This window comes from Oncorhynchus clarkii, chromosome 17 (assembly GCF_045791955.1).
Source record: "Oncorhynchus clarkii lewisi isolate Uvic-CL-2024 chromosome 17, UVic_Ocla_1.0, whole genome shotgun sequence".
NCBI classification, from domain to species: Eukaryota; Metazoa; Chordata; class Actinopteri; order Salmoniformes; family Salmonidae; genus Oncorhynchus; species Oncorhynchus clarkii.
In genome coordinates, this window is record NC_092163.1 from 76,394,334 (window position 1) to 76,420,416 (window position 26,083).

At 47.1% G+C, this 26,083-nt stretch overlaps 1 pseudogene; it reads right to left on the reverse strand.

Annotated features, from left to right (window-relative positions):
• LOC139369509 (kinesin heavy chain-like) overlaps positions 1 to 25,029 on the reverse strand; it is a 103,147-nt pseudogene extending 78,118 nt beyond the window's left edge.
• Between the last annotated feature and the right edge of the window lie 1,054 nt (positions 25,030 to 26,083).

The following is a 26,083-nucleotide window of genomic DNA, read 5'->3' on the forward strand; positions in this document are numbered from 1 at the left end:
AGGAGGAGAGAAGAGGGGGAGAGGGAGGAGGAGAGGGGGAGTTAGGGAGGAGGAGAGGGAGAGAGAGGAGAGGGAGAGAGAGGAGGAGAGGAGAGGGAGAGAGAGGAGGAGAGGAGAGGGAGAGAGAGGGAGGTTAGAGGAAGAGTGGGAGAAAAATCATGTGAAAAGATGAGAGGGAGAGAGAGAGGCGGAAAAGAAGGAGGAACAGGGGACAGGGACTTAACTTGGAAGAGATTCAGAAGATATTTACAGGAGAGGAGGCAGGACCGTAAATCATTTAAAGCCATGGGGACTTGAACTACTGTGTTTCTCAACCGTGGTCATCCTCCGGTACACCCAATACAGCGATGCACCATTTCTGCACAAGCCTGGCACAACTACATCCCAGTCAGCTCTTCAACTAATCATCAAACCATTGATTAGGTGAATTAGGTGTGCTTGTGCTGGGCTGGAACAATACATTGTCAACATTAAGGGTACTACACTAGGACTGCAGTTGGTCTCAGTGGTGTAAACTCATTCTCCGGTAGTGGTAGTGCCAACAGAAGGAATGCGGTTCCATTTGGAACACAGACTCTCCTTACAGGAAATAGTCTACAAAGAGGTCTCTCCAAACCCTGCCGTACACTGACCTCCATAGTGTGAGTCTTTCCAGAGGAGGTCTGTCCGTAGGCGAATATGGTGCCATTGTATCCCCCCAGAACATCTAGAGACAGGAGACAGAATGTGTTCAACGGAACAGTACATCTAGAGAAAGCTGGATGGAATTTTACTGTAAAACCATCTGGTTAGGAGACAGGAGACAGGCAGGGGACAGAGAGAGGATGGTAGTTTTACTGTAAAACCATCTGGTTAGGAGACAGGAGACAGACAGGGGACAGAGAGAGGATGGAAGTTTTACTGTAAAACCATCTTGTTATGAGACAAGAGACAGACAGGGGACAGAGAGAGGATGGTAGTTTTACTGTAAAACCATCTGGTTAGGAGACAGGAGACAGACAGGGGATAGAGAGAGGGTGGAATTTTACTGTAAAACCATCTGGTTAGGAGACAGGAGACAGACAGGGGATAGAGAGAGGATGGTAGTTTTACTGTAAAACCATCTGGTTAGGAGACAGGAGACAGACAGGGGACAGAGAAAGGATGGTAGTTTTACTGTAAAACCATCTGGTTAGGAGACAGGAGACAGACAGGGGACAGAGAGAGGATGGTAGTTTTACGGTAAAAACCACCAGGTTAGGAGACAGGACACAGACAGGGGACAGAGAGAGGATGGTAGTTTTACTGTAAAACCATCAGGTTAGAAGACAGGAGACAGACGGGAGACAGAGAGAGGATGGTATTTACTGTAAAACCATCTGGTTAGGAGACAGACAGAAAATACATGTTAGATCGAAGAGAAAAAACACCTGAACGGCCTCATCAATCAGCCCATAGCACTCTCTGGCTGCACTAGAATCTAAATTCTTGCCCACCCAGCGGGCGTGACCCAGAGGGCGTGACCCAGAGGGCGTGACCCAGAGGTGGGCGTGACCCAGAGGGCGTGACCCAGAGGGCGTGACCCAGAGGTGGGCGTGACCCAGAGGGCGTGACCCAGAGGACAGGTTTCATTGATGTTCCTATACCAATAGGACAGGTTTCATTGATGTTCCTATACCAATAGGACAGGTTTCATTGATGTTCCAATACCAATAGGGCAGGTTTCATTGATGTTCCTATACCAATAGGACGGGTTTCATTGATGTTCCTATACCAATAGGACAGGTTTCATTGATGTTCCTATACCAATAGGACAGGTTTCATTGATGTTCCTATACCAATAGGACAGGTTTCATTGATGTTACTATACCAATAGGACAGGTTCCATTGATGTTCCTATACCAATAGGACAGGTTTCATTGATGTTACTATACCAATAGGACCGGTTTCATTGATGTTACTATACCAATAGGACAGGTTTCATTGATGTTCCTATACCAATAGGACAGGTTTCATTGATGTTCCTATACCAATAGGACAGGTTTCATTGATGTTCCTATACCAATAGGACAGGTTTCATTGATGTTCCTATACCAATAGGACAGGTCTCATTGATGTTCCTATACCAATAGGACAGGTTTCATTGATGTTCCTATACCAATAGGACAGGTGTCATTGATGTTACTATACCAATAGGACAGGTTTCATTGATGTTACTATACCAATGGGACAGGTCTCATTGATGTTCCTATACCAATAGGACAGGTTTCATTGATGTTCCTATACCAATAGGACAGGTTTCATTGATGTTCCAATACCAATAGGACAGGTTTCATTGATGTTCCTATACCAATAGGACAGGTTTCATTGATGTTCCTATACCAATAGGACAGGTTTCATTGATGTTCCTATACCAATAGGACGGGTTTCATTGATGTTCCTATACCAATAGGACAGGTCTCATTGATGTTCCTATACCAATAGGACAGGTCTCATTGATGTTCCTATACCAATAGGACAGGTTTCATTGATGTTCCTATACCAATAGGACAGGTTTCATTGATGTTCCTATACCAATAGGACAGGTTTCATTGATGTTCCTATACCAATAGGACAGGTTTCATTGATGTTCCTATACCAATAGGACAGGTTTCATTGATTTTCCTATACCAATAGGACAGGTTTCATTGATGTTCCTATACCAATAGGACAGGTTTCATTGATGTTCCTATACCAATAGGACAGGTTTAATTGATGTTCCTATACCAATAGGACAGGTCTCATTGATGTTCCTATACCAATAGGACAGGTTTCATTGATGTTCCTATACCAATAGGACAGGTTTCATTGATGTTCCTATACCAATAGGACAGGTTTAATTGATGTTCCTATACCAATAGGACAGGTCTCATTGATGTTCCTATACCAATAGGACGGGTTTCATTGATGTTCCTATACCAATAGGACAGGTTTCATTGATGTTCCTATACCAATAGGACAGGTTTCATTGATGTTCCTATACCAATAGGACAGGTTTCATTGATGTTACTATACCAATAGGACAGGTTCCATTGATGTTCCTATACCAATAGGACAGGTTTCATTGATGTTCCTATACCAATAGGACAGGTTTCATTGATGTTACTATACCAATAGGACAGGTTTCATTGATGTTCCTATACCAATAGGACAGGTTTCATTGATGTTCCTATACCAATAGGACAGGTCTCATTGATGTTCCTATACCAATAGGACAGGTTTCATTGATGTTCCTATACCAATAGGACAGGTTTCATTGATGTTCCTATACCAATAGGACAGGTTTCATTGATGTTCCTATACCAATAGGACAGGTTTCATTGATGTTCCTATACCAATAGGACAGGTTTCATTGATGTTCCTATACCAATAGGACAGGTTTCATTGATGTTCCTATACCAATAGGACAGGTTTCATTGATGTTCCTATACCAATAGGACAGGTTTCATTGATGTTCCTATACCAATAGGACAGGTTTCATTGATGTTCCTATACCAATAGGACAGGTTTAATTGATGTTCCTATACCAATAGGACAGGTCTCATTGATGTTCCTATACCAATAGGACAGGTTTCATTGATGTTCCTATACCAATAGGACAGGTTTCATTGATGTTCCTATACCAATAGGACAGGTTTCGTCCCCTGCTCTAAATCATAAATGTGGTATCATACATATTTTAATTTAAATTAAACATTTAAAAAAACATTTAAAACTGGAAAAACAGGTCCTCACACAACTTCAAAGTATAATATTTGTATAATATAATTTTATAATGACCTGTCCTATAGGCTATTTGTATGTACATTTGAATTAATAAATAACAAAACACAATTGTTTTCAAACACAATCTAGGTTCATTTAGCCTAGGCATGAACATTTTAATTAGGCCTAATAAATAACAAAACCTGTCTGTCTACAAACACCCACTTCTCATTCCGGCTGCGATTCAGCATCACAGCAGTTGAAAGAGGCTACTCTCGGCAGACACTGTCATGACTACTACCGAAGGTGGCTCCTCTTCCTGTTCGGGCGACGCTCGGCGGTCGTCGTCACCAGTCTACTAGCTGCCACCGATCCCTTATTTTGGTTTTGTCTCCACTTCCTGTTCGAGTGGCGCTCGGCGGTCGTCGTCACCAGTCTACTAGCTGCCACCGATCCCTTCTTTTGGTTTTGTCTCCACTTCCTGTTCGAGTGGCGCTCTGCGGTCGTCGTCACCAGTCTATTAGCTGCCACCGATCCCTTCTTTTGGTTTTGTCTCCACTTCCTGTTCGAGTGGCGCTCGGCGGTCATCGTCACCAGTCTACTAGCTGCCACTGATCCCTTCTTTTGGTTTTGTCTCCACTTCCTGTTCGAGTGGCGCTCGGCGGTCATCATCACCAGTCTACTAGCTGCCACCGATCCCTTCTTTTGGTTTTGTCTCCACTTCCTGTTCGAGTGGCGCTCGGCGGTCATCGTCACCAGTCTACTAGCTGCCACCGATCCCTTCTTTTGGTTTTGTCTACACTTCCTGTTCGAGTGGCGCTCGGCGGTCATCGTCACCAGTCTACTAGCTGCCACCGATCCCTTCTTTTGGTTTTGTCTCCACTTCCTGTTCGAGTGGCGCTCGGCAGTCATCGTCACCAGTCTACTAGCTGCCACCGATCCCTTCTTTTGGTTTTGTCTCTACTTCCTGTTCGAGTGGCGCTCGGCGGTCGTCGTCACCAGTCTACTAGCTGCCGCCGATCCCTTCGAGTGTCTCGTTTTGGGTTTTTCTCCGGACTCGTTAGGTCCTGTGTTTGGGCTATCGTGTATTTACGCCCGGTATTTGGCGTGCACGATTTTCCCTGCGTGCCGAAATAAAAGCACTATTCTGTACCTTCTGCCTCCTGCGCCCGACTCCTCACCCACTACGTTTTTTACAGTTCTACAGGAGGATGCTAATTAATGTTTTGTTTATTGTTATTTGAACTGTCGTGGGGGCCGTGACTCGTGTCATGTGTGATATATTTGTGGTTTATTGGTAACAAGTCTGTTTCCTAATGTAGGCAGTTGGCTGCCTAGTGATTGCATTGTAACTCCGATGTGAATACTTGGCAATGATGTTTCGTTTCCAAGTGCTACTGAATTATCTCAACTGAAATGCATCAATTGCGGTATGATCCACCAACCAATGAGGGCCTACAGCAGCACCTAGATCTTCTGCAACGATTCTGTCAGACTTGGGCCCTGACAGTAAATCTCAGTAAGACAAAAATAAATTGTGTTCCAAAAAGGTACAGTCACCAGGACCACAAATACAAATTCCATCTAGACACTGTTGCCCCAGAGCACACAAAAAAACTATGCATACCCCGGCCTAAACATCAGCCCCACAGGTAACTTCCACAAACCTGTGAATGATCTGAGAGACAAGGCAAGAATGGCCTTCCATGCCATCAAAATGAACATGAAATTTGTCATATCAATTAGGATCTGGCTAAAAAAACTTGAATCAGTCATAGAGCCCATTGCCCTTTATGGTTGTGAGGTCTGGGGTTCGCTCACCAACCAAGAATTCACAAAATAGGACAAACACCAAATTGAGACTCTACATGCAGAATTCTTCAAAACTATCCTCACTGTACAACGTAAAACACCAAATAATACATGCAGAGCAGAATTAGGCCGATACCCACTAATTATCAAAATCCAGAAAAGAGACGTTAAATTCTACAACCACCTAAAAGGAAGCGATTCCCAAACCTTCCATAACAAAGCCATCACCTACAGAGAGATGAACTTGGAGAAGAGTCCCCTAAGCCAGCTGGTCCTGGGGCTCTGTTCACAAACACAAACACACCCTACAGAGCCCCAGGACAGCAGCACAATTAGACCCAACCAAATCATGAGAAAACAAAAAGATAATTACTTGACACATTGGAAAGAATTTACAAAAAAAACTGACCTGTTGCCACAAGAAAAGGTCAACCAGTGAAGAACAAACACCATTGTAAATACAACCCATATTTATGTTGATTTATTTTCCCTGTTGTACTTTAACCATTTGTACATATTACAACACTGTATATATTACAATACTGTATATATTACAATACTGTATATATTACAACACTGTATATATTACAATACTGTATATATTACAATACTGTACATATTACAACACTGTATATATTACAATACTGTATATATTACAACACTGTATATATTACAATACTGTACATATTACAATACTGTATATATACTTACTGTATATATTACAATACACTGTATATATTACAACACTGTATATATTACAACACTGTATATATTACAATACTGTATATATTACAACACTGTATATATTACAACACTGTATATATTACAACACTGTATATATACATAATATGACATTTGGAACTTCTGTGAGTGTAACATTTAATGTTCATTTTTAAAATGGTTAATTTCACTATTGTTTTATTCTCTATTTCACTTTCTTTGACTCAGTGAGCCTTGCTATTGAGATCAAATCAAATCAAATGTGTTCATATAGCCCTTCGTACATCAGCTGATATCTCAAAGTGCTGTACAGATACCCAGCCTAAAACCCCAAACAGCAAGCAATGCAGGTGTAGAAGCACGGTGGCTAGAAAAAACTCCCTAGAAAGACCAGAACCTAGGAAGAAACCTAGAGAGGAATCAGGCAAGAGAGAGGCCACAAGATGAGGAGGAAACCAACCTGCACTTCCTAACTTGGTATGACCCTATCAGAGACACATATTTCCCCCAGATTACAGAGACCCATTAGGAATTTGAAAACAAATCCAATCTTGATAAACTCCCACATTTCTCTCTCTCTCTGTTGTTACTCTCTACCTCTGGCTTGGTTCTCATTGGGTGTCTCTGTTGTTACTCGCTACCTCTGGCTGGGTTCTCATTGGGTGTCTCTGTTGTTTCTCTCTGTTCCCTCATGCTCTCTATGTTCTGGCTGTGCTGTTATCTTCCTCTTCCAGCCATCTATCTGTCCTAGACTCAATCACAGACAGACATGTTAGACAACTGGATTGAAATCTGCAATATCTTTGAATGTAGCAGAATGTGTGTGAGAGAGAGAGAGAGAGAGAGAGAGAGAGAGAGGAGCAAGATAGTAGAGCTCGAGGGAGCCCATATCTCATTTACAAGCCTTCATATTTCATTCAAGATAAGCATGCACATGATTGCTTTTGGGTTCTTTTTTTATCAGGCCCAAACTACTACTAGAATCAAAGTGAAGCTACCAGCTGTTCTGTCAGCTACGGCTGCTCTGTCAGCTACGGCTGCTCTGTCAGCTACGGCTGCTCTGTCAGCCACGGCTGTTCTGTCAGCTACGGCTGCTCTGAGGTATGGTGGTGATAAGTGGCTCCTCCCCTTTGACTAGGCTATCTTCTTGGCACATGTTTAGGTATGTTGGAAACATATACAGTATCAGTCAAAAGTTTGGACACACCAACTCGTAAATTGTGGAAGAAAAACATCAAGACACCAAAACTATGAAAATAACACATGGAATCATATAAAAAAGTTTTAAACAATCCAAATATATGTTATATTTGAGATTCTTCAAAGTAGCCACCCTTTGCCTTGATGACAGCTTTGCACACTCTTGGCATTCTCTCAACCAGCTTCATGAAGTATTCACCTGGAATGCATTTCAATTAACAGGTGTGCGTTGTTAAAAGTTAATTTGCGGAATTTCTTTCCTTCTTAATGCTTTTGAGCCAATCAGATGTGTTGTGACAAGGTAGGGGTGGTATACAGAATATAGCCCTATTTGGTAAAAGACCGAGTCCATATTAACAGCTCAAATAAGCAAAGAGAAACGACAGACCATCATTACTTTAAGACATGAAGGTCAGTCAATATGGAACATTTCAAGAACTTTAAAAGTGTCTTCAAGTGCAGACACAAAAACCATCAAGCGCTATGATGAAACTGGCTCTCATGTGGACCGCCACAGGAATGGAAGACCCAGAGTTACCTCTGCTGCAGAGGATAAGTTCATTAGAGTTACCAGCCTCAGAAATTGCAGCCCAAATAAATGCTGTAAAAGAGTTCAAGTCACAGACACATCTCAGCATAAACTGTTCAGAGGAGACTGCGTGAATCGGGCCTTCATGGTCGAATTGCTGCAAAAAAAACACTACTAAAGGACACCAATAAGAAGAAGAGACTCGCTTAGGCCAAGAAACACGAGCAATGGACATTAGACTGGTGGAAATCTGTCCTTTTGTCTGATAAGTCCAACTTTGAGATTTTTGGTTCCAACCGCCGTGTCTGTATGAGATGCAGAGTAGGTGAACGGATTATCTCCGCATGTGTGGTTCCCACCGTGAAGCATGGAGGAGGAGGTGTGATGGTGTGGGGATGCTTTGCTGGTGACACTGTCAGTGATTTATTTAGAATCATCACAGATGACAGCTTTGCACACTCTTAACCAGCATGGCTACAACCGCATTCTGCAGCGATACATCATCCCATCTGGTTTGCACTTAGTGGGACTAATATTTGTGTTTCAACAGGACAATGACCCAACACACCTCCAGGCTGTGTAAGGGATATTTGACCAAGAAGGAGATTGATGGAGTGCTGCATCAGATGACCTGACCTCCACAATTACCCGACCTCAACCCAATTGAGATCATTTTTTAAACACTATTTTGGTAACTACATGATTCCATATGTGTTATTTCATAGTTTTGATGTCTTCACTATTATTCTACAATGTAGAAAATAGCAAAAATTAAGAAAAACCCTTGAATGAGTAGGTGTGTCCAAACTTTTGACTGGTACGAGAGAGAGAGAGAGAGAGAGAGAGAGAGAGAGAGAGAGAGAGAGAGAGAGAGCGAGAGAGAGAGCGAGAGAGAGCGAGAGAGAGCGAGAGAGAGCGAGAGAGAGCGAGAGAGCGCGAGAGAGAGAGAGAGAGCGAGAGAGAGCGAGAGAGCGAGAGAGAGAGGGAGAGAGGGAGAGAGAGAGAGCGAGACAGAGAGAGAGAGAGAGAGAGAGAGGCTGGCACTCACCTTTGACTATCTGCTTGGCGCAGGTGTTGTACACCTGTTCCTGTGTTGTGTTGGTGGGGAACACCCGGTCAAACACATAGGACTTTCCCTGTGAAGCCAAGACCCACACAGACACAGAGTCAGTCAATACACCACCCACGCACACACAGACACACACACAGACACACACAGAAACACACAGAGACCCAGAGTCAGTCAATACACCACCCACGCACACACAGAAACACACACAGAAACACACAGACACGCACACAGAGACCCAGAGTCAGTCAATACATCATAACAAACACAGAGACACACAGCCCTTTACACGGTCTCTGACTCTGGAAGCGTCTCAACTGTGACCCTGTTCCATACATAGTGCACTACTTCTGATATGGCTTGAAAGTAGTGCCCTTTATAGGGAATAGGGTGCCATTTGGGTTGCAGACGGAGAAAAACACATCCCTGAACACGTTCCCTGATGCTGGATGCGTCTCAAACGGAAGTCTGTTCCCTATATAGTGCACTATTTTCAAGCCATATCCAAAGTAGTGCACTATACATGATGCAATTTGGGACAAATTGGGTGCAATTTGGGACAAAGCCAAACACAGCCCTTAGCGCGGTCTGACGCTACAAGGCTCTATTCAATCCATTCAACGTTACAGCGTGGTTGAAATTTAAAGACAACATGTCGACTCAATCAGAAACTACCTTTACATGTCTATCTCGCAATCTGTTATGCTTCAGCGATACGAGCTGTTAGTCAATGCATCAACAAATGCACTGTCAACAACACTACTCCGGGCAAAGTGCGTGTGTGTGTGTGTGTGTGTGTGTGTGTGTGTGTGTGTGTGTCTCACTATGATGACCCATCCTTTAAAGGTCCACTGCAGCCATTTTAATTCAATATCAAATCATTTCTGGGTAACAATTAAGTGCCTTACTGTGATCGTTTACAATTAAAATGGTCAAAAAATAAACTAAAAGTAGAGCGTAGCATCAGGTAACCAGCCCATCCAGTATACATAGCAATACAGTCATCACTCAAAAGCAACTCCTAGAATCTTGGAGTATAGGCTAGCTAGACCAATCATGTACCAAAAAACATCTTCAATCTACGTAGCTGTTTCGTTGTGTTTGGCTTTGAAACAACATCCACATCAACCACGTTTTCCACACTCAGTTTCAACCTGTTGTTGAACTTCTTTCTTCACGTGTATCGATCACAGTGAGGTGAGTTTTAAAAGCACTGATACTGTTTTGATGTGATTTTTGATTGCATTTATGTCAGAGTGGTTAGAGGGACAATAGAGCCCTGAGTACCAGACCATTAGGACCTGATGGAGGAACAATAGAGCCCTGAGTACCAGACCATTAGGACCTGATGGAGGGACAATAGAGCCCTGAGTACCAGGCCATTAGGACCTGGTGGAGGAACAATAGAGCCCTGAGTACCAGACCATTAGGACCTGATGGAGGAGCAATAGAGCCCTGAGTACCAGACCATTAGGACCTGATGGAGGAACAATAGAGCCCTGAGTACCAGACCATTAGGACCTGATGGAGGAACAATAGAGCCCTGAGTACCAGGCCATTAGGACCTGGTGGAGGAACAATAGAGCCCTGAGTACCAGACCATTAGGACCTGATGGAGGAACAATAGAGCCCTGAGTACCAGACCATTAGGACCTGATGGAGGAACAATAGAGCCCTGAGTACCAGACCATTAGGGCCTGATGGAGGAACAATAGAGCCCTGAGTACCAGACCATTAGGACCTGATGGAGGAACAATAGAGCCCTGAGTACCAGGCCATTAGGACCTGATGGAGGGACAGTAGAGCCCTGAGTACCAGGCCATTAGGACCTGATGGAGGGACAATAGAGCCCTGAGTACCAGGCCATTAGGACCTGATGGAGGGACAGTAGAGCCCTGTGTGTGGTTCTGAGTGGCTATAGAGAGTGGTGTTCCTGAGTGGCTATAGAGAGTGTGTGTTACTGAGTGGCTATAGAGAGTGGTGTTCCTGAGTGGCTATAGAGAGTGGTGTTACTGAGTGGCTATAGAGAGTGGTGTTACTGAGTGGCTCTAGAGAGTGGTGTTACTGAGTGGCTCTAGAGAGTGGTGTTACTGAGTGGCTATAGAGAGTGGTGTTACTGAGTGGCTCTAGAGAGTGGTGTTACTGAGTGGCTATAGAGAGTGGTGTTACTGAGTGGCTCTAGAGAGTGGTGTTACTGAGTGGTTACTGAGTGGCTATAGAGAGTGGTGTTACTGAGTGGCTATAGAGAGTGGTGTTACTGAGTGGCTCTAGAGAGTGGTGTTACTGAATGGCTATAGAGGGTTGTGTTTTGATTAGCTCCAGCTACCAACCCCTAGAGAGGATCACATCACAGTCCAACCCATTAGACAGATAAATATATCATACTGGCTCCAGTATGGGAGGAAGAGGAGGGGGGAGATACAGAGAGAGAGAGAGGGGTGGGGGAGTACAGAGAGAGAGAGGGGGGAGAAACAGAGAGAGAGGGGGTGGGGGAGTACAGAGAGAGAGAGGGGTGGGGGAGTACAGAGAGAGGGGGGTGGGGGAGTACAGACAGAGAGAGGGGTGGGGGAGTACAGAGAGAGAGGGGAGAGAAACAGAGAGAGAGGGGGGAGAAACAGAGAGAGAGGGGAGAAACAGAGAGAGAGAGGGGAGAGAAACAGAGAGAGAGGGGGGAGAAACAGAGAGAGAGGGGAGAGAAACAGAGAGAGGGGGGAGAAACAGAGAGAGAGAGACAGAGAGAGAGGGGGGAGAAACAGAGAGAGGGGGGGTAGAAACAGAGGGAGAGGGGGGAGAAACAGAGAGAGAGGGGGTAGAAACAGAGAGAGAGAGGGGGGAGAAACAGAGAGAGAGGGGGAGAAACAGAGAGAGAGAGGGGGGAGAAACAGAGAGAGAGGGGGGAGAAACAGAGAGAGAGAGGGGGGAGAAACAGAGAGAGAGAGGGGAGAAACAGAGAGAGAGGGGGTAGAAACAGTGAGAGAGGGGGGAGAAACAGAGAGAGAGGGTGGAGAAACAGAGATAGAGGGGGGAGAAACAGAGAGAGAGAGAGGGGGTAGAAACAGAGAGAGAGGGGTGGGAAACAGATAGAGAGGGGCGAGAAACAGAGAGAGAAGGGTGGGGGAGTACAGAGAGAGAGAGGGGTGGGGGAGTACAGAGAGAGAGAGGGGTGGGGGAGTACAGAGAGAGAGGGGTGGGGGAGTACAGACAGAGAGAGGGGTGGGGGAGTACAGAGAGAGAGGGGGGAGAAACAGAGAGAGAGGGGGGAGAAACAGAGAGAGAGGGGAGAGAAACAGAGAGAGCGGGGGGAGAAACAGAGAGAGAGGGGAGAAACAGAGAGAGAGGGGAGAAACAGAGAGAGAGGGGAGAGAAACAGAGAGAGGGGGGAGAAACAGAGAGAGAGGGGAGAAACAGAGAGAGAGGGGGGAGAAACAGAGAGAGGGGGGGAGAAACAGAGAGAGAGGGGGTAGAAACAGAGCGAGAGAGGGGAGAAACAGAGAGAGAGGGGGGAGAAACAGAGAGAGAGGGGAGAGAAACAGAGAGAGCGGGGGAGAAACAGAGAGAGAGGGGAGAAACAGAGAGAGAGGGGAGAGAAACAGAGAGAGAGGGGAGAAACAGAGAGAGAGGGGAGAAACAGAGAGAGAGGGGAGAGAAACAGAGAGAGGGAGGAGAAACAGAGAGAGAGGGGAGAAACAGAGAGAGAGGGGGTAGAAACAGAGAGAGAGAGGGGAGAAACAGAGAGAGAGGGGGGAGAAACAGAGAGAGAGGGGGTAGAAACAGAGAGAGAGAGGGGGAGAAACAAAGAGAGAGGGGGGAGAAACAGACGGAGAGAGGGGGTAGAAACAGAGGGAGAGGGGGGAGAAACAGAGAGAGAGGGGGTAGAAACAGTGAGAGAGAGGGGAGAAACAGAGAGAGAGGGGGGAGAAACAGAGATAGAGGGGCGAGAAACAGAGAGAGAGAGAGGGGGTAGAAACAGAGAGAGGGGGGGTAGAAACAGAGAGAGAGAGAGGGGGTAGAAACAGAGAGAGAGGGGGGAGAAACAGAGAGAGAGAGAGGGGGGAGAAACAGAGAGAGAGAGGGGGGAGAAACAGAGAGAGAGAGGGGGGAGAAACAGAGAGAGAGGGGGGAGAAACAGAGAGAGAGGGGAGAAACAGAGAGAGAGGGGGGAGAAACAGAGAGAGAGGGGAGAAACAGAGAGAGAGGGGAGAAACAGAGAGAGAGAGGGGAGAAACAGAAAGAGAGAGGGGGGGAGAAACAGAGAGAGAGGGGGGAGAACAGAGGGAGAGGGGAGAAACAGAGAGAGGGGGGGGGGAAACAGTGAGAGAGAGAGGGAAGAAACAGAGAGAGAGAGGGGGGAGAAACAGAGAGAGAGGGGGGAGAAACAGAGAGAGAGAGGGGGGAGAAACAGAGAGAGAGAGGGGGGAGAAACAGAGAGAGAGAGGGGGAGAAACAGAGAGAGGGGGAGATACAGAGAGAGAGGGGGACAGAGAGAGAGAGGGGAGAAACAGAGAGAGAGGGGGGGAGAAACAGAGAGAGGGGGGACAGAGAGGGAGGGGGGGAGAAACAGAGAGAGAGGGGGGAGAAACAGAGAGAGAGAGAGAGAGGGGGGAGAAACAGAGAGAGAGAGGGGCGAAAAACAGAGAGAGAGGGGGGAGAAACAGAGCGAGAGAGGGGGAGAAACAGAGAGAGAGAGGGGGGAGAAACAGAGAGAGAGGGGGGGACAGAGAGAGCGAGGGGGGAGAAACAGAGTGAGAGAGGGGAGAAACAGAGAGAGAGAGGGGGGAGAAACAGAGAGAGGGGGGAGAAACACAGAGAGAGGGGGGAGAAACAGAGAGAGAGAGGGGGGAGAAACAGAGAGAGAGGGGGGAGAACAGAGGGAGAGGGGGGAGAAACAGAGAGAGGGGAGAACAGAGGGAGGGGGAGGAAAAACAGAGAGAGGGGAGAACAGAGGGAGGGGGAGGAAAAACAGAGAGAGGGGAGAACAGAGGGAGGGGGAGGAGAAACAGAGAGGGGGGGGCAGAGGGAGGGGGAGGAGAAACAGAGAGGGGGGACAGAGGGAGGGGGAGGAGAAACAGAGAGAGGGAGGGGAGAAACAGAGAGAGAGAGGGGAGAAACAGAGAGAGAGAGGGGAGAAACAGAGAGAGAGAGGGGGGAAACAGAGAGAGAAAGAGAAGGGGAGATACAGAGATAGAGAGGAGATACAGAGAGAGGGAGACAGGAAGAGAGGAAGGGTGAGACATGGTCTCGAAGCAGCAGGCGGAAAGCCAATCTGGCTCCTGATTTAATCAGACCTCAGTGTTTGAGCCAGGGATGGAGGGAGGATTAATGGAGGGATGAAGATTGGAAAGACACTGCAGTGAAAATCTCCATAATGAAACAGACCTCAGACAACAATGTGTACCCTCCTCTCCTGCTATTAGCCAGCAAAGATTCTCTTAATTCAATTCAAGGCCGCTTTATTAGCATGGGAAACATATGTTAACATTGCCAAAGCAAGTGAGGTAGATAATACACTCAACATTACACTCACAGAAGTTCCAAAAGAATAAAGACATTACAAATGTCATATTATGTATATGTATTCTCTCTCTCTCTCTCTCTCTCTCTCTCTCTCTCTCTCTCTCTCTCTCTCTCTCTCTCTCTCTCTCTCTCTCTCTCTCTCTCTCTCTCTCTCTCTCTCTCTCTCTCTCTCTGTGTGTGTGCATGCTGCGAGGGTTTTATAGTTGTAGTTGAGAGTTCGGATGAAGGGCTGTGTCCTTACTTATTTTCTTGAAGTTTAATGTAAAGCTCTTACAAGGTACCACTTTTTGCTCAGGTTTCCAGACTTTTTGGGAAAGGTGGGAGCAGCGAAGAGGGGTTGTATGAGTTTCTGAGTCAATGGTGGGCTGTGTGGGAAAGTTAGAAGTTTTCTGTCAACAGAATACAGCTCTCTCCTCCTCAGAGGCTAGGAGAGTATTGGGGGAACTAGAGCGTATTAGTGAGATGGAGGTTAGAGATGGTGGGGCAAGGCAATGTAGGCCTCCAGGCTAATTTAGCTGAACTACATAGGGACCTGGGCAGTTTTTTCCAGGTTAAAGCAAAGGGAGCACTTGTAAGAGCTAGGTTCTCCATGCTCAAGGAGATGGATGCTCCCAGCTCCTTCTTCTTTGGTTTGGAAAAACAGAGTGGTGAAGCCAAGGGCATTGTCTACGGCTGTCTGATGGGCGGGCGACCTCTGTGGTGGGGGAGATGCGGCTGTCTGATGGGCGGGTGACCTCTGTGGTGGGGGAGATGCGGCTGTCTGATGGGCGGGTGACCTCTGTGGTGGGGGAGATGCGGCTGTCTGATGGGCGGGTGACCTCTGTGGTGGGGGAGATGCGGGAGCGGACTGTGGAGTTTTATACTGTGTTTTATAGGGCAGAACTGTGTGCTCGGGTTTTGTTTTCAGAACTCCTTAAGCTCTCTCTGGCACAGAGAGATGAAATGGACTTTCCCCTGTTGTCCCATGAACTGGCAGAGGCCGTAACCCAGATGTCCCCCAGGCCGTGCACCGAGGGTCGACGGACTCCCAGCGGAGTTTTATACAAATTCTGGGAAATAATTCGACTGGACTTTTTTTGCGTGTTTGCTTGAATGCGTCGTGGTAGGAGAGTTGCCGATGAGCTGCCGTCGGGCGGCTCTGACTCTCCTGTCCAAAAATGGGGACCTGTGTGACCTTAAGAAACTGGAGGCCCGTGGCATTACTCTGTGCGGACTACAAGATATTTGCCGAGGTCCTCGCTAACAGACTGAAGTCTCATCTGGACTCTTTGTTCTTAAATCAGGGACATGTTGGACTTGTCGAGAGGTTCTCATGTGAACTTCGGACTGGTCTCTTTAGAGCAAGAGAAGGCTTTTGATATCTGTTTAATGTGATGTCTGTTGTTGTCAGAGTCGTGTGTACAGGTGGCAGGGAAGTCAGGCGCAGGAGAGTCAAACAGAGTGTAAATGGAGTCTTTTAATATAAGTCCACTTAACATGCTCCAAACACTAAATACGTACATACATAAATAAACATGGGTACGAGGTTATGCTGGTTAGACTGGTTTCACTGGTTTGACTAATTAGACTGGTTATGATGGTTTGACTGGTTTCGCTGGGTAGACTGTTTATGATGGTTAGACTGGTTTCGCTGGGTAGACTGTTTATGATGGTTAGACTGGTTTCGCTGGGTAGACTGTTTATGATGGTTAGACTGGTTTCGCTGGGTAGACTGTTTATGATGGTTAGACTGGTTTCGCTGGGTAGACTGTTTATGATGGTTAGACTGGTTTCGCTGGGTAGACTGTTTATGATGGTTAGACTGGTTTCGCTGGGTAGACTGTTTATGATGGTTAGACTGGTTTCGCTGGGTAGACTGTTTATGATGGTTAGACTGGTTTCGCTGGGTAGACTGTTTATGATGGTTAGACTGGTTTCGCTGGGTAGACTGTTTATGATGGTTTGACTGGTTTCGCTGGGTAGACTGTTTATGATGGTTAGACTGGTTTCGCTGGGTAGACTGTTTATGATGGTTTGACTGGTTTCGCTGGGTAGACTGGTTATGATGGTTAGACTGGTTTCGCTGGGTAGACTGTTTATGATGGTTTGACTGGTTTCGCTGGTTAGACTGGTTAAGCTCATATTGCCCCAAAACTACAATTTCAGGATCTTCACTGAATAATACATGCTCAGCAGTTGTCTTCTATTCTGGTGCTGTTCTGAGGAGACTCAATCTGCACTCTATTCCTATTGGCCCTGGTCCAAATGGCAATATATTCCTATTGGCCCTGGTCCAAATGGCAATATATTCCTATTGGCCCTGGTCCAAATGTAGACAATATCTGACCCACTGTCTGGCAGACAATATATGCTGACTCACTGTCTGGCAGACAATATCTACTGACTCACTGTCTGGCAGACAATATCTACTGACTCACTGTCTGGCAGACCATATCTACTGACTCACTGTCTGGCAGACAATATCTACTGGCTCACTGTCTGGCAAACCATATCTACTGACTCACTGTCTGGCAGACAATATCTACTGACTCACTGTCTGGCAGACCATATCTACTGACTCACTGTCTGGCAGACAATATCTATTGACTCACTGTCTGGCAGACCATATCTACTGACTCACTGTCTGGCAGACCATATCTACTGACTCACTGTCTGGCAGACAATATCTACTGACTCACTGTCTAGCAAACAATATCTACTGACTCACTGTCTGGCAGACAATATCTACTGACTCACTGTCTGGCAGACAATATCTACTGACTCACTGTCTGGCAGACCATATCTACTGACTCACTGTCTGGCAGACAATATCTACTGACTCACTGTCTGGCAGACAATATCTACTGACTCACTGTCTGGCAAACAATATCTACTGACTCACTGTCTGGCAGACCATATCTACTGACTCACTGTCTGGCAGACCATATCTACTGACTCACTGTCTGACAGACCATATCTACTGACTCACTGTCTGGCAGACAATATCTACTGACTCACTGTCTGGCAGACAATATCTACTGACTTACTGTCTGGCAGACCATATCTACTGACTCACTGTCTGGCAGACAATATCTACTGACTCACTGTCTGGCAGACAATATCTACTGACTCACTGTCTGGCAGACCATATCTACTGACTCACTGTCTGGCAGACAATATCTACTGACTCACTGTCTGGCAGACCATATCTACTGGCTCACTGTCTGGCAAACCATATCTACTGACTCACTGTCTGGCAGACAATATCTACTGACTCACTGTCTGGCAGACCATATCTACTGACTCACTGTCTGGCAGACAATATCTATTGACTCACTGTCTGGCAGACCATATCTACTGACTCACTGTCTGGCAGACCATATCTACTGACTCACTGTCTGGCAGACAATATCTACTGACTCACTGTCTAGCAAACAATATCTACTGACTCACTGTCTGGCAGACAATATCTACTGACTCACTGTCTGGCAGACAATATCTACTGACTCACTGTCTGGCAGACCATATCTACTGACTCACTGTCTGGCAGACAATATCTACTGACTCACTGTCTGGCAGACAATATCTACTGACTCACTGTCTGGCAAACAATATCTACTGACTCACTGTCTGGCAGACCATATCTACTGACTCACTGTCTGGCAGACCATATCTACTGACTCACTGTCTGACAGACCATATCTACTGACTCACTGTCTGGCAGACAATATCTACTGACTCACTGTCTGGCAGACAATATCTACTGACTTACTGTCTGGCAGACCATATCTACTGACTCACTGTCTGGCAGACAATATCTACTGACTCACTGTCTGGCAGACAATATCTACTGACTCACTGTCTGGCAGACCATATCTACTGACTCACTGTCTGGCAGACAATATCTACTGACTCACTGTCTGGCAGACCATATCTACTGACTCACTGTCTGGCAGACAAAATCTACTGACTCACTGTCTGGCAGACAATATCTACTGACTCACTGTCTGGCAGACAATATCTACTGACTCACTGTCTGGCAGACCATATCTACTGACTCACTGTCTGGCAGACAATATCTACTGACTCACTGTCTGGCAGACAATATCTACTGACTCACTGTCTGGCAGACAATATCTACTGACTCACTGTCTGGCAGACCATATCTACTGACTCACTGTCTGGCAAACAATATCTACTGACTCACTGTCTGGCAGACAATATCTACTGACTCACTGTCTGGCAGACCATATCTACTGACTCACTGTCTGGCAAACAATATCTACTGACCCACTGTCTGGCAGACCATATCTACTGACTCACTGTCTGGCAGACAATATCTACTGACTCACTGTCTGGCAGACAATATCTACTGACTCACTGTCTGGCAAACAATATCTACTGACTCACTGTCTGGCAGACCATATCTACTGACTCACTGTCTGGCAGACCATATCTACTGACCCACTCTCTGGCAGACAATATCTACTGACTCACTGTCTGGCAAACAATATCTACTGACTCACTGTCTGGCAGATCATATCTACTGACTCACTGTCTTGCAGACCATATCTACTGACTCACTGTCTGGCAGACCATATCTACTGACTCACTGTCTGGCAGACCATATCTACTGACTCACTCTCTGTAAAAGGACATTCTGTTAGTTCTGGAAGTATTCTTAGGATGTTCAGTTATTCATTTCTACAGGACTGTTTTCAATTGTCTCAATTACACCGCCGATCAATATCTACCAAGTCACTAGTGTTAATATGTCAGTCATTCATTTCTACAGCAGACATACACAGTCTTTAGATGTTCTGATTTCCTGTCATGGCCTAGTTGAATAAGTAATAGACTGGGGTTTCTGTCAACTCAAATGGGGTTTCAAATAACTGAAATGGTTTTCAACTTGTCACAATTCGACCACCTGGTGCAAACTGCGTACAAGATTTCTCCATCACGTCGGATTGCAGTTGGGCCTCGTTCCGAATGATGTGTTCCACACAAACAGAACGCCCCAGCGAGCAGAACACCTGAAAACGTGCTACAACCTTCCCCGGGGTCTAGAGAAGGAAATTGAATCAAACATATTACCATTACGTTGCAAAGCCGTGTATTAACAAACACATTCCTATTGCAAATCCATTTGTTATTCAGATCTGCCTCCTTAAGAAGCTAATCTGACGCTCTTTCTGTTCTGTTCTGTTCTGCTGCAGACACCTGATAATGTGTGTGTGTGTGTGTTGCATGTGAAACACAGCAGACCAAGGCCTCCCTTCCTTCAACAGCCTCCAATCTGTTTTCAGCCTGAGAGAGGGGGGGGAGGGAGAGAGGGGGAGAGGTAGCTAGAGGAGAGACAAAGAGGGGTGGATTAGGAGGAGGAGATGGAACAGGAGAGAGGGAAAGAGAAAGAGGAGGAGAGAAAGAGAGACAGGAGGGAGGGAGGGAGGGAGGGAGGGAGGGAGGGAGGGAGGGAGGGAGGGAGGGAGGGAGGGAGGGAGGGAGGGAGAGTTAGTGAGGGGAGAGAGAGAGAGAAAGGTCTGGGAGGGAGACATGCTGCAATGGGCTGGGCCCTGGGGACCATCACAGCTTTGCTCTCTAACCAGCCTAGGTGTGTGTGTAACGCCAGAATGTTTGACGTGGTGGGCATAACCAGTGCAGCTGCTATAGAGATTCTCTGTAACTCTCTCTGAGTCCATTTTCACACTCTACTACACTTCTGCTCCCTCGTCTCTTTGCTTCTCTCTGTTTCCATGTCAACGCATCGCTAGCCACGTCTGGGGGGGTGGGTCAATTTTTGTCATTCATAAAAAACAGATTGATAAATATGAGTTTTAGGGATTTGGTAACTGTTTGTTACCGAATGTGTTTATTGCCTTCCCCCGACTCCCACTAGTCATGGCCTATTTAAAGTACTGAGGGAGGAGGTTGTCTCTCCTCTCTTCCTCTCTGGGGCATTAAAGACCCTTCACACGGGATTCAGCCTGCTTTCCGGGTTGCTAATCAGGTTTCATAACCCCAGAAAGACAGACACACAGATAACAACATAATTACACTCCCCATCAACAACGGCATGCACAATCCTGGAATACATTATTAAACAAATTAATCTGGATTTAGAAAATACAGGACAGAACATCTGAATAATCCCTTCTGCTCTCTCTCTCTCTCCCACCCATCTCTCTCTCTCTCTCCCACCCATCTCTCTCTCTCTCTCTCTCTCTCCCACCCACCCCTTCTCTCTCTCTCTCCCACCCACCCCTTCTCTCTCTCTCACCCACCCCTTCTCTCTCTCTCACCCACCCCTTCTCTCTCTCTCTCTCTCTCTCTCTCTCTCTCTCTCTCTCCCTCTCCCTCTCTCACTCTTCCACCCACCCCTTTTCTCTCTCTCTCTCCCACCCCTTCTCTCTCTCTCCCTTCCACCCACCCCTTTTCTCTCTCTCTCTCTCCCACCCCTCCTCTCTCTCCCTCTCTCTCTCTTCCACCCACCCCTTTTCTCTCTCTCTCCCTCCCTCGCTCTCTCTCTTCCACCCACCCCTTTTCTCTCTCTCTCTCCCTCCCTCTCTCTCTCCCTCCCTCTCTCTCTCTCTCCCTCCCCTCCTCTCTCTCTCTCTCCCTCTCTCTTCCACCCACCCCTTCTCTCTCTCTCTCTCTCTCTCTCTCTCTCTCTTCCACCCACCCCTTTTCTCTCTCTCTCTTCCACCCACCCCTTTTCTCTCTCTCTCCCTCCCTCGCTCTCTCTCTTCCACCCACCCCTTTTCTCTCTCTCTCCCTCCCTCTCTCTCTCCCTCCCTCTCTCTCTCTCTCCCACCCCCTCTCTCTCTCTCTCCCTCTCTCTTCCACCCACCCCTTCTCTCTCTCTCTCTCTCTCTCTCCCACCCACCCCTTTTCTCTCTCTCTCTTCCACCCACCCCTTTTCTCTCTCTCTCCCTCCCTCGCTCTCTCTCTTCCACCCACCCCTTTTCTCTCTCTCTCCCTCCCTCTCTCTCTCCCTCCCTCTCTCTCTCTCTCCCACCCCTCCTCTCTCTCTCTCTCCCTCTCTCTCCCACCCACCCCTTCTCTCTCTCTCACCCACCCCTTCTCTCTTTCTCTTTCACCTACCCACCCCTTCTCTCTATCTCCCACCCACCCTGTAATGGTTTTCCTTCTCTTCGTCTGAAGAGGAGGTGTAGTATGGATCGGACCAAGATGCGGCGTGGTAAGTGTTCATGATATTTAATTTTAAAGACAATCTGAACACTAAAATACAAAAATGTAACCTGAATAACCAAAAACGAAAACAGTACCGTGTGGTGAACAAACACGGAAACAAACACCCACCCACAAACAGTGAAACCCAGGCTACCTAAGTATGATGCTCAATCAGAGACAACTAATGACACCTGCCTCTGATTGAGAACCATACTAGGCCGAAACATAGAAATCCCCAAATCATAGAAAAACAAACATAGACTGCCCACCCCAACTCACGCCCTGACCATACTAACGACAAAACAAAGGAAATAAAGGACAGAACGAGACAGTTTAATCTGAGGGAAATATGTCTCTCTAATATGGTCATACATTGGGCAGGAGGTTAGGAAGTGCAGGAGTTGTGACCCGTTTTTGTTGGTTATGTTGTCATAGTTGTGCCTAGGGGGGCATATGTGGGAGGGAATGCTGTCACCTGCAGGCAAGTGTTTGTCCCCCTGTGTGCTGAGGGTGTCAGGTTCTTGTCCGGTTCTGGCATTTAGGTTGCCACAGACTAGTACATCTCCCTGGGCCTGGAAATTATTGATTTCCCCCTCCAGGATGGAGAAGCTGTCTTCATTAAAGTATGGGGATTCTAGTGGGGGGATATAGATAGCACACAGGAGGACATTTTTCTCTGTTAAAATAATTTCCTTTTGAATTTCTAGCCAAACGTAAAATGTTTACTGTTTTGATTAATTTAATGGAGTGAGTTAGGTCTGCTCTATACCAAATTAGCATACCCCCTGAGTCCCTTCCCTGTTTCACACCTGGTAGTTTGGTCTCTGTCTCTCTCTCTCTCTCTCTCTCTCTCTCTCTCTCTCTCACCCACCTACCCACCCCTTCTTTCCCCCCCCCCTCTCTCTCTCTCTCTCCCTCCCTCTCAATTAAATTACATTTGCTTTGTTGGCATGACGTAACAATGTATATGACGTAACATTTACATATCGCTATCGCATAAATAATATATTTTTTCTTACACTCAAACTGTGGCAATTTTATGGAACTGGAGCACCCTGCATTATTCATTAAGAGGATGTGAGTGAGAGAACGAGAGAACGAGGGGAGAGAAAGAGAGAACGAGAGAGTAAAGAGCAAAACAGCAGAGGGATGGAACGGTTCTCTTTGTTCCTCAATTGATTTTCACAGCTGGAGAATCAAGAGAGTCGAGACAGGAGACAGGAGATAGGAGAGGAGAGGAGAGGAGAGGAGAGAAGAGGAGAGGAGAGGAGAGGAGAGGAGAGGAGAGTGGGCTAGAGAGAGGGAGAGTGAGAGGGGAGGAGAGTGGGATAGAGAGAGGAGATGAGATGAGAGGAGAGGAGAGGAGAGGAGAGGAGAGGAGAGGAGAGGAGAGGAGAGGAGAGGAGAGGAGAGGAGAGTGGGCTAGAGAGAGGGAGAGTGAGAGGGGAGGAGAGTGGGACAGAGGAGAGGAGAGGAGAGGAGAGGAAAGGAGAGGAGAGGAGAGGAGAGGAGAGGAGAGGAGAGGAGAGGAGAGTGGGCTAGAGAAAGGGAGAGTGGGCTACAGAGAGGAGAGTGGGCTAGATAGAGAGAGGAGAGTGAGAGGAAAGGAGAATGGGCTAGAGAGAGGAGAGTGGGCTAGAGAGAGGGAGTGTGGGCTAGAGAGAGGAGAGGAGAGGAGAGGAGAGGAGAGGAGAGGAGAGGAGAGGAGAGGAGAGGAGAGGAGAGGAGAGGAGAGGAGAGGAGAGTGGGCTAGAGAGAGGGAGAGTGGGCTAGATAGAGAGGAGAGTGGGCTAGATAGAGAGTGAGAGGAGAGGAGAGTGGGCTAGAGAGAGGAGAGTGGGTTAGAGAGAGGAGAGGAGAGGAGAGGAGAGGAGAGGAGAGGAGAGGAGAGGAGAGGAGAGGAGAGTGGGCTAGAGAGAGGGAGAGTGGGCTAGAGAGAGGAGAGTGGGCTAGATAGAGAGGAGAGTGAGAGGAGAGGAGAGTGGGCTAGAGAGAGGAGAGTGGGCTAGAGAGAGGTAGAGTGGGCTAGAGAGAGGAGAGTGGGCTAGAGAGAGGGAGAGTGGGCTAGAGAGAGGGAGAGTGGGCTAGAGAGAGGAGAGTGGGCTAGAGAGAGGGAGAGTGGGCTAGAGAGAGGGAGAGAGAGAGACCCATGGTTCCCATGCCAATAAAGACATTTTAATTGAATTGAACTGAATTACATTACGAGAGAGAGACAGAGGGAGAGAGAGAGAGGAGAGAAGATGAGGGGAGCAAATCACAGGGCTGCAGTGTCCATGGTGGTGGGGCCCCAAATCATGGGCATTAATATGGAGTTGGTCCCCCCTTTGCTGCTATAACAGCCTCCACTCTTCTGGGAAAGCTTTCCACTAGATGTTGGAACATTGCTGCGGAGACTTGCTTCCATTCAGTCACGAGAGTATTAGTGAGGTCGGGCACTGATGTTGGGCAATTAGGCCTGGCTCGCAGTCGGCATTTCAATTCATCCCGAAGGTGTTCGATGGGGTTGAGGTCAGGGCTCTGTGGAGTCCAGTCAAGTGCTTCCACATCAACAAACCATTTCTGGATGGACCTCGCTTTGTGCACGGGGGCATTGTCATTCTGAAACAGGAAAGGGCAATCCCCAAACTGTTGCCATAAAGTTGGAAGCATAGAATCGTCTTGAATGTCATTGTATGCTGTAGAGTGAAGATTTCCCATCACTGGAACTAAGGGGCATGAACCATGAAAAACAGCCCCAGACCATTATTCCTCCTCCACCAAACTTTACGGTTGGCACTATGCATTGGGGCAGGTAGCGTTCATCTGGCATCTGCCAAACCCAGATTCGTCCTTGGGACTGCCAGATGGTGAAGCGTGATTCATCACTCCTGAGAACACGTTTCCACTTCTCCAGAGTCCAATGGCGGTGAGCTTTACACCACTCCAGCCGACGCTTGGCATTGGGCATGGTGATCTTAGGCTTGTGACATCTTGAAGCTCCTGATGAACAGTTCTTGTGCTGACGTTGCTTCCAGAGGCAGTTTGGAACTCGGTAGTGAGTGTTGCAACCGAGGACAGACGATTTTTACGCGCTTCAGCACTCGGTGGTCCCGTTCTGTGAGCTTGTGTGGCCTACCACTTCACGGCTGAGCCGTTGTTGCTCCTAGACATTTCCACTTCACAATAACAGCACTTACAGTTGACCGGGGCAGCTCTAGCAGCGCATACGTTTGACAAACTGACCTGTTGGAAAGGTGGCGTCCTGTGACGCTGCCACGTTGAAAGTCACTGTGCTCTTCAGTAAGGCCATTCTACTGCCAATGTTTGTCTATGGAGATTGCACGGCTGTGTGCTAGACTTTAAACACCTGTCAGCAACGGGTGTAGCTGACATAATCAAATCTACTAATATGAATGGGAAATACTTCTGTATATATAGTGAACATAACATACAGGTGGGGATGAAGTGACCAGGAAACAGGATAACAAACAGTGATGAGTCAAAAATATTTAGTGCAAAGGGGGTCAATGGAGTTCGTTAAATAATTAACCAATAAGCTACCCGGACTAACTATTCAGACTAACCCGGACTAACAAATGTATGGCTTGGGAAGTAGAAGATGTTCAGGGTTCCGTTGGTTCCGGACTTGGTGCATCGGTACCACTTGCCATGCGGTAGCAGAGAACAGTCTAACAGACTTGGGTGGCTGGAGTCTTTTTTTAGGGCCTTCCTCTGACACCGCCTGGTATAGAGGTCCTGAATTACAGGGGGCTCAGCCCCAGTGATGTATTGGGTCCTACACACTACCCTCTGTAGTGCCTTGAGGTCGGATGCCGAGTAGTGGTGATGCAGCCAGTCCAGATGCTCTCGATGGTGCAGCTGTAGAACTAGGTGAGGATCTGAGCACCAATGACGAAACTTTTCAGTCTCCTGATGGGGGGGAGAGGCGTTGTCGTGCCCTCTTCACAACTGTGTTGGTGTGTGTGGACCATGATAGATCCTTAGTGATGTGGACACCGAGGAACTTGAAGCTCTTGAGCCGTTCCACTACAGCCCCGTCGATGTGAATGGGGGCGTGCTCGGCCCTCCATTTCCTGTAGCCCCACGATCAGCTCCTTTGTCTTGCTCACATTGAGGGAGAGGTTGTTTTCCTGTCACCACACGGCCAGGCCTCTGACCTCCTCCCTATAGGCTGTCTCAGCGTTGTTTATGATCAGGCTTAATTAACACCGTTGGCAAACTTAATTAGTGTTGTAGATATGCGTATCCACTCCATAGTGGAGGGCACTACGGTGTTCAACGCTGAGCTGTAGTCAATGAACAGCATTCTCACGTAGGTGTTCCTTTTGTACAGATGGGAAAGG